This window comes from Atta cephalotes, assembly GCF_000143395.1.
Source record: "Atta cephalotes unplaced genomic scaffold scaffold00027, whole genome shotgun sequence".
Classification (NCBI taxonomy): domain Eukaryota; kingdom Metazoa; phylum Arthropoda; class Insecta; order Hymenoptera; family Formicidae; genus Atta; species Atta cephalotes.
Genome location: NW_012130091.1, coordinates 2,121,014 through 2,128,999, shown reverse-complemented (window position 1 = coordinate 2,128,999; position 7,986 = coordinate 2,121,014). Strand labels below are relative to the sequence as shown.

The window sequence follows — 7,986 nt, the reverse complement described above, 5'->3', positions numbered from 1 at the left end:
TTAATTTATTATACTATTATTACTTACTTTCGTTTGTCTATTATTAGGTAAGTAATATATAATATTATTACTACTAAACGTAAGTACGACGACTAATATATATATATATATATATATATATATATATATATATACTTAGTTGTATGTGAAATTTTTTGATTGAAAATGCCGATTTTCATTCAAAAAAAGGGTTCTTAATATGAGATACAAAGGTCTTCTTGTATGAGATGATATCTCATAACAGAAAACTAAGGAAAAAATAAAGGTAAGCTTTTTATACACACTTTTATTATATTACAAGTAGGAACAAAGAATTTGAATGTTATACATAATAATTTTTCGATGTGTATGTGTATGTGAATATGTGTGTGTGTGAGTAATCTTAACAATAGAATCATCATTTTTAATATTTCATTCAATAGTATGCTTTGAGATATTGAATTGTTTATGCTCTCATATTAGCTAGGAATATCCTAAGTATCTCATATTATAACTTTCATACCTTGCGGTTTCATGATCACTAAATCTAATCTTTACAGTTAAACAAATCATTATATCACGTGTTTTTTATTAATATGATCTTACTCTATCATGCAAGCTTTATTATCAAATATTTATTTATTATATAATAAAACAAGGTTTGAAGACTAACCTCAATAAAATTCGACAACATCCAATTTCAAGAATCTTTTTTCACAACTACTATACGCATGATTTAATAATGAGTTTTCTACTAAATATGTTTCATTCTATGAGTAATAAGTTCATAATAAAATCAACCATATGTGCTTATTAGTTTAGCAGAAATTCCGCTATCTTATATTGGGAATCTATTCCATAATAGGCGATCTTACCCTACTCTTTAAAATTTTTAGAAATGAATCTCATTTTGAAGAATAAAATCTTAATCTTCAAGATTAAAAATTGAGCCACTCTTTTTCAAAACTGACTCAATTTTTATTCGTAAGAGTGGAATTTTATTTAAAAAAATTTAGAAAATATACATAAACGATTCTTAGAAGAAAAGCTCTAATTATAAGATTTTTTTCTTGTAATTGAATTCTACAATCCATTTCATATTCATGTCATTGATAAATAATTCATATCAAAATTCAGGATAAAATTTTATTTGTAAAACATTTGTACACAAAAAATTAATGTGTAACACAAAAAATATTTGAAGTTAAAATATAGGTATTTTAAATTCATAATAGATAAATACACACAATCAAATGCACTATAAGCTTTTAATCTTATAGCGTTTAAAACTCGTTCAGTGGCAGCAACACTGCTTAAGATTGCTGAGAGTGCGAGTTTATTGCACTCTCAACTACAATAAATACAGCTACAGAATCAAGTGCTGCGGAAATGCAATATTTTTTCTACTGTACGTAAATTTCACTATAAAACAATTAGAAAAATTAAGTATTTGTTTCAAAGTTAAAAATGCTCTCATTAAAATTTCAACCAAGTGAAACAGAGTTGTAGAATAAATTGATGAGTAAATAGAATTATGGAACTTGGATTTTAAAGCTATTCCCGTGTAGATTATCGACAATAAAGACATATGTACATAATAGTTTTTGGATATTGTACTATTCGAAAAACTTAAATAAATAGAATATATAGTGTAAAATCCTTAAAGAATTTATTTGCCTATAAAAAATATAAAATAATAATTTATTTTCACGACTGTGTCATTCTGTATTTAACAAGTTTTTAAAATTATTTACGTTTATAATATTTGGCAATGTATCCAAGTTGTCATTATAATAACAAAGAAATGTCAATTAGTGTGCAATATATGTAATCAAAAAGTTCAGGATATCCAAGTTCATAGAGAAAAATGCACAAATAATATTAATCCACAATTATGAACATACTTTATTTAATCTTATATATTGTACAATAGTTATTCTTCAAGTATAATTTCATACTGTACTGTTATTTTATCAGTAGATTTATGCATACGTATAGGGAACCTTGCTGTCACAACAGAATTATTTTAAATTAATTAAATAGTTATCGCTCAATTGTATAAAAATAAATAATAAAACGTCAAAGATTAAGAGCGCAACAGTAAGTTAATATATGCTAATGTTTTAATTTATAAACAAATATGCCAACATACATTTCAACCAATACATTCAAGTCATTTTCAATGTTACTATCTAATAGAACATGTTAAAAAGAAACGTTTCTAAACCTACATATTTCTAAAACTACTTATTTCTAAAGTACATTCGGATATAATATTCATACAATAAAATCTGTGTTATCTTCTTCTCGCAATTAATCATTAATTGAAATCCGGTTTGATCAAGAGACACATTGCCATGTATCTCTTGATCAAAATTAAAATGTCTTAATTTCTATCAAGAGATACTTAATGGCGACCGGATTTCAATTGACTAATTGCTTTTCTGATTTAAATCACGACATTTTAATTTTTCAAGAGATCACATAGTGATAACTGGATTGCAATTGACAATTAATTGCGAAAAGAAGATAACATAGGTTTTATTGTATGAATATTATATCCGAATGTAATCTGGAATTAAATAGTTTAATAATGTAGGTTTAGAAACACTTCTTTTTAGCATGTTCTATTAGGTAGTAGAGGAAAGTCACTGACACATCATTTTGTTTTTAGACAATATTTCTTAAACAAAAGGTAAAAATAAAACAAATAATAAAAATTAAAAAGGGTTACGAGCCACTTAACATTAATAATATTTATTATTCAAAATCAAACATAAGAAATATGTTTCGACGCCGATCGAGTCATTCTCAATAGAATAAATTTAAATAATCTATCAATTTATATTGTAAAAATAAAACTTTAAAAAACATAAGTACAAACTAAAAAGTGTCTTCCGTCATATAGTATAAACAGTTTTTATATTGTTTTAATATTGTTTGGAATTTTGCAATAATTAATTTTTTTCGTAAGATAAGCAAAAATGAATGTCTAACAAAACGCATACAGTAGGCAGTAATGCTAACGTATTCCTATTCTTTTTCTTTTAGGAATTATCTATATAAAGTATAATTATAGTACATATGAGTGAATGTATATAAGATATTCTAGAATGTTTTCACTCTCTCTCTTCGTTATAAAACATTTTTATTCAATTATTTGCATATTTATTTTATGCTGCTCTGCAAGATGCAAATATGTAACGCGTTTTTCAAGAGTTTTTCAAGAGATTTTCCATATATGCATAATTGTCTTCAGCTCCAATTTGATACTATAAAGCAACATTATATAAAGATTAAGTTAGCTCATGATCTGTTTTACAGATAGGTGTGGCGATTTATGTTGCATCCCAATTTTAAATTTAAAATCGTATTATGAAAAAATAAGAGAAAAAATAATATAAATAAAATTGATTTAGGAAAGCAATTTAAAATGATGTAATATTATCAATAATATAGTCACTATTATTTAAACTATGCAATTTAGAAAAGAAAATCGAAATAAGAATTTTATTTTCAAATTCGTTTTTAGCTGATTTATAGAAACAATATTTTATAGAAACAATAATTTCACAAAAAAAAAATCTAAAATCTTTTTTCGTGAAACACATGTCTCATATTTTTATCTGTAGAATGTCAGTAAATTAAAAAAAAAAAATTAAAAATGATGTTTCAACGGTGCCCGATTTGACATGGAATACTTTAAATATGCTCTTGGCACGTAGTTAGCCGTATCAGATAATGAGATATCGGCGATTATCGGTCACATAATTAAAGAACAGTTTCTGTGAAGAGGAAGCGAAGGGTAGGGAGTAATACATAAAAATCGATTGCGCAGTCATGAGCATTCGTTTCTGGAATATCGTTGGTGCCTGGTGATAGATTTTGTACTGAGAAGTCAGGTAATGTCAGTAATGTCGAATCGCTTGGCGAACTGAGAAAAATTTTGTTGTAATCATTTTCATAGATACCGAAAATATAGCCAAAATTATTAGGCCTTATAAATTTCATAATTTTTAATAGGGATACACCGAATCGTGAAGTTATTTCGAATACCTGAAAAGAAAGTATCCGATCGGATATCCGAGAAGGTAATTTTTCGAGTCTGCTATCCGAAATTTTCTGGATATCTAATCGGATTCTGGGACAATATTTAAAAAAAAACTGAATAAAAAAAGGGAGCAAAAAGGAAAAGGGACTGTGGGAAAAATAGTGATAATATAATTATGAGAACACTAATACGAACACAACTAGAAATTAAATGCCTATACTGTTCGAAGCTGGATCTTTAATGCTTAAATACTTCAATGTGAATTATACACCATATTTGCAGTCGTTCGAACTGCGCGCCGAATTAGTTTTTTCGGATTTATAAACGTAATTAAACTACTGTAATAATAATTATGATTTTGTTATCGCGTCTGAATTTGATTATCAATAGAGATGATAACTGTAGAGAAAAAAAATCGTAATTTTGCAGCAATATATAAGATATTATAAGTATTATAAGTATGCGTATTCTTATTTATATAATAAAAAACCACAACAATTTAATATATTATCCAAATATTTATGTTAATAATTGCAAATTTATATTAATTGTCGATAATATCAGCGTTCTTCAATTATTTCCGACCCTCGAGACCTTTTTTGTTTGGAAAATTTGCTCAGAGTTGATGATCTTTAATAGTATCTCTTAATAATATCGGTGGCATGTATCATTTTATTCTTTTTTAGAGAACAAATGATACATCAAACGTTTTTATGTGTAATTCAGAACACGCTTTATACATCCTATTCTTGTTTTACATCTAATGAATAATAAAAATAGAATGACACGATAGCGCTGATACTGTTTATATCGCTCCCTATAAGACACTGAATGACAGCCAGAAAGACACTGGAAAGGAAAACTTGGGAGCCGAGACACGCACACGCCCGCTGGAAGGTTAAAGATAAACGTTTTTGTAATTAAAAATATACAATACTTTGAAGCAAGACACAAATTGCGATTATATAAGAATAGGGACGGAATCCACTTGCAAAAAATTAGTAGAATTCTCTAGTAGAAAAGAAAAATTGCGGAAGTTTTAAGACAAAAGGGAAGTGTAATGAAATATTAAATATTTATATTTAATATTAATTTGATTGATTGATTTATTTATTTAATGAATAAAACTGTACAAACTTTTTTTGTTTTTAACAAAAATAATATCAATTTATAGATCCTTGATAATGAAAAATAATGAGAAAACAAAACGAGCAATTTTTTGTTTTTATTTTGATCTATATATTAAAAATTAGGGACCGGATATCCGAAAAGTATCCGGTATTATCTGGCACTTTTTTACTATCCGACTGGATAGTCGGATATCCGGGAATATATATTCGATTGAAATTTTATATTTTGAAAGTTTGCATTATTGATACAGACTTTTATTCTTTTCTGCTGAACTTCATGTATAACAGTTAGTCTTTCCTCTTTTTCTTTTCACGTTGAGAAGATAAAAAAAAAAAGATAAATTGTGCAAGAAATACAGCCTTAGCTGAAAGCATTCTACGTCAAATCGACATTTCAAACATAAATTTATTTTTTTTTAAATTTGTTAACATACCTATTCTACAGATAAAAATATGAGACACGCGTTTTGCGAAAAAAATGTGAGATTTTTTTTGTGAAGTTATTGACGTTCATAAGTTGCATAAATTTATAAAAAACGTTGCTCATGTGAACATTCAAATAATTATATCGGAATCATCAATCGTACAAAAAAAAATACAAAATTTTCGAGATTAAAAGTCTGATTCTCATAAAATTTTCGAGATTAAAAGTCTAGATCTCATAAAATCTTTAGGATTTCTAATATTACTTTTCTTTTTTTCTTTTATTTTGAATTAGTTTTGAGTCCTGCCAGCTTAATATTAAGCCAGCAACGTCACGATTTTTTTCGAAATGACACACACGGTACAAAATTATCATTAATGGTAAATTTAGTACAAAATGAGTATTAAAAATTCCGATAGATCTGATTTGATTCTGGTGATTTGATCTTGCTAGCTTTATAGAATTCTTGGTTACTTTTAATCTTTAGGTAACCATATTGTGAAATCGGGTCTAAGTCTTTTACCGTTTATGCTCCCTACAGTAATCATTTTATGTAGATTATAATTTATAATGGTGCTACTTATTACAGTGACAACTTAATTCAACTCACAATAATTTCATTAATGTGTAACAGTAAGAAACTAAAATTATAACACAATACTGTAAAATAAAGGCATGTAATAGAGTTGCGGTTTTTTTTTACTTCTGTGAAGTAAAGCATGGCGTATTTGTCGAAGTTACTCTATAGGATGCCTAAAAATTTTGGACATGGCTGTATTTTATGTAATTTTTTTCATTTTAATTCGCGACTTCACCCTTATTAAAAATTTTTAATTTTTATTAACTCCTCTCCTCATTTTTCTTATACGTCACATTTTTAATTTGCATCGTTATTTTCTGCATGATTTTGAATGTAGTTTGCATTTCGCTGTCACATTGTCATCAGTGGAAGAACATTTTGTATAATTTTTTTCATTACACTTTAATCTTTCTCAGTTCCTCAATTAAATATTATTAATTAGTTAATTTTTCAATTTTACTTATTTGACGTATTTTTTATTCGCATTATTATTTTATAATATCATTATATCATTATTATTTTATGATGTCATCGTATTGCACAATAATGTTTCATAATCTCGCATGACAGGTAACCAAAGTTGATCCACCAAGGATGAAATCAATTATTGTCCTGCTGATGATCATTGCCGTCGTATTCTCAATGACGGTCGTGGCGCAGGATGAAAATGTTACACCGTCAGAGTTTTGTTTTAAAGGATTTTGTCCTGTCGACAAACCTTGCTTGATAAGAAATTGTACCGAAGGCAGTTGTTCATGGTTATGTGAGCCAGAATCTTAAAAATTCTAAATTCACGAGCCGGAAGGAAGTACTATATCGTATTTTCAATCCTATATGCTGTATTCTTACGTTTTTTGTAATTAATAAAAAATGTAGACAATCGTTGATAGATAATCACTGTGTGCTTAAGCGATCTTTAGATGATCAATAATGTTGTACAATATTAAACACAAAATAATACATACTCTACGCAAATAATTATTGTTTCAAGTATTTCAAAAGTTTATATCTCCGCAAGTCTATATTAAATTCATCACTAGGATAATTGTCCCAATTACTGTGCCAGTCTCTTATTAGTGTGATTTTGTATTTCGATAAGTCATAAAGAAAACTAGCACGAATAAATAAGAAAAAATATTTTTTCTTGTTAAATTAAATTATTAATGCATACGATATCGAAGATAATAATTTATTTTATTTTTTGAGTTTTAGAATATTTTAAATATTTTTCAAAGGATATGAAGAATTTATGTGAATCCAGTAATATGGTACCGCAAGATTTTAAGTTTGTCCCTAATAATGTTCCCTGTATTGGAGCTGAGAACATTGTGTTATGAGTGTACATTGAAATAAGTATAATTGAAATAGTGATTTATGTAATATTAATTAGCTTAAATTTATTACCTGTTTTAACTATATGTTAAAATGAATCAAATGTAGGCACATTAATAGGGCCATCGCCGCTTGGAGGACTCATAGAGATAAAAACATGTTTTTTATTTTTTATCAAAAACATTATAAAGTATTAACATTTTTTTAGATGAAAGAAATATTGTAAGAAAAAGAAATAATTGAAAAACCGATATTGATTGCAAGCAGACAAACTATAATATTTAATAATTAATTCAGCAATAAGCAAGTTGGCTAAAAGATACATTAATAGGGACAGGTTACCCTACACGAAGAGAATTTTCTTTTAAAATTTATCCTGAAAATATGGCAGTTATGCTACAATATTTTAAAAATTTTTACCATGCACTTCAATAAAATTGATCAAACTGATGTTATACTTTATGTAATAATTTTATTAATAAATGAGAGA

At 26.8% G+C, this 7,986-nt stretch overlaps 1 long non-coding RNA gene across 1 annotated transcript; it reads left to right on the top strand.

Moving 5' to 3' along the window:
- The first annotated feature begins 3,710 nt into the window (after window positions 1-3,710).
- Window positions 3,711-7,142, top strand: LOC105620499. The gene is made up of 2 exons (XR_001046496.1): window positions 3,711-3,881; window positions 6,735-7,142. It is a non-coding gene; the product is annotated as an uncharacterized LOC105620499 (long non-coding RNA).
- The last annotated feature ends 844 nt before the right edge of the window (window positions 7,143-7,986 follow it).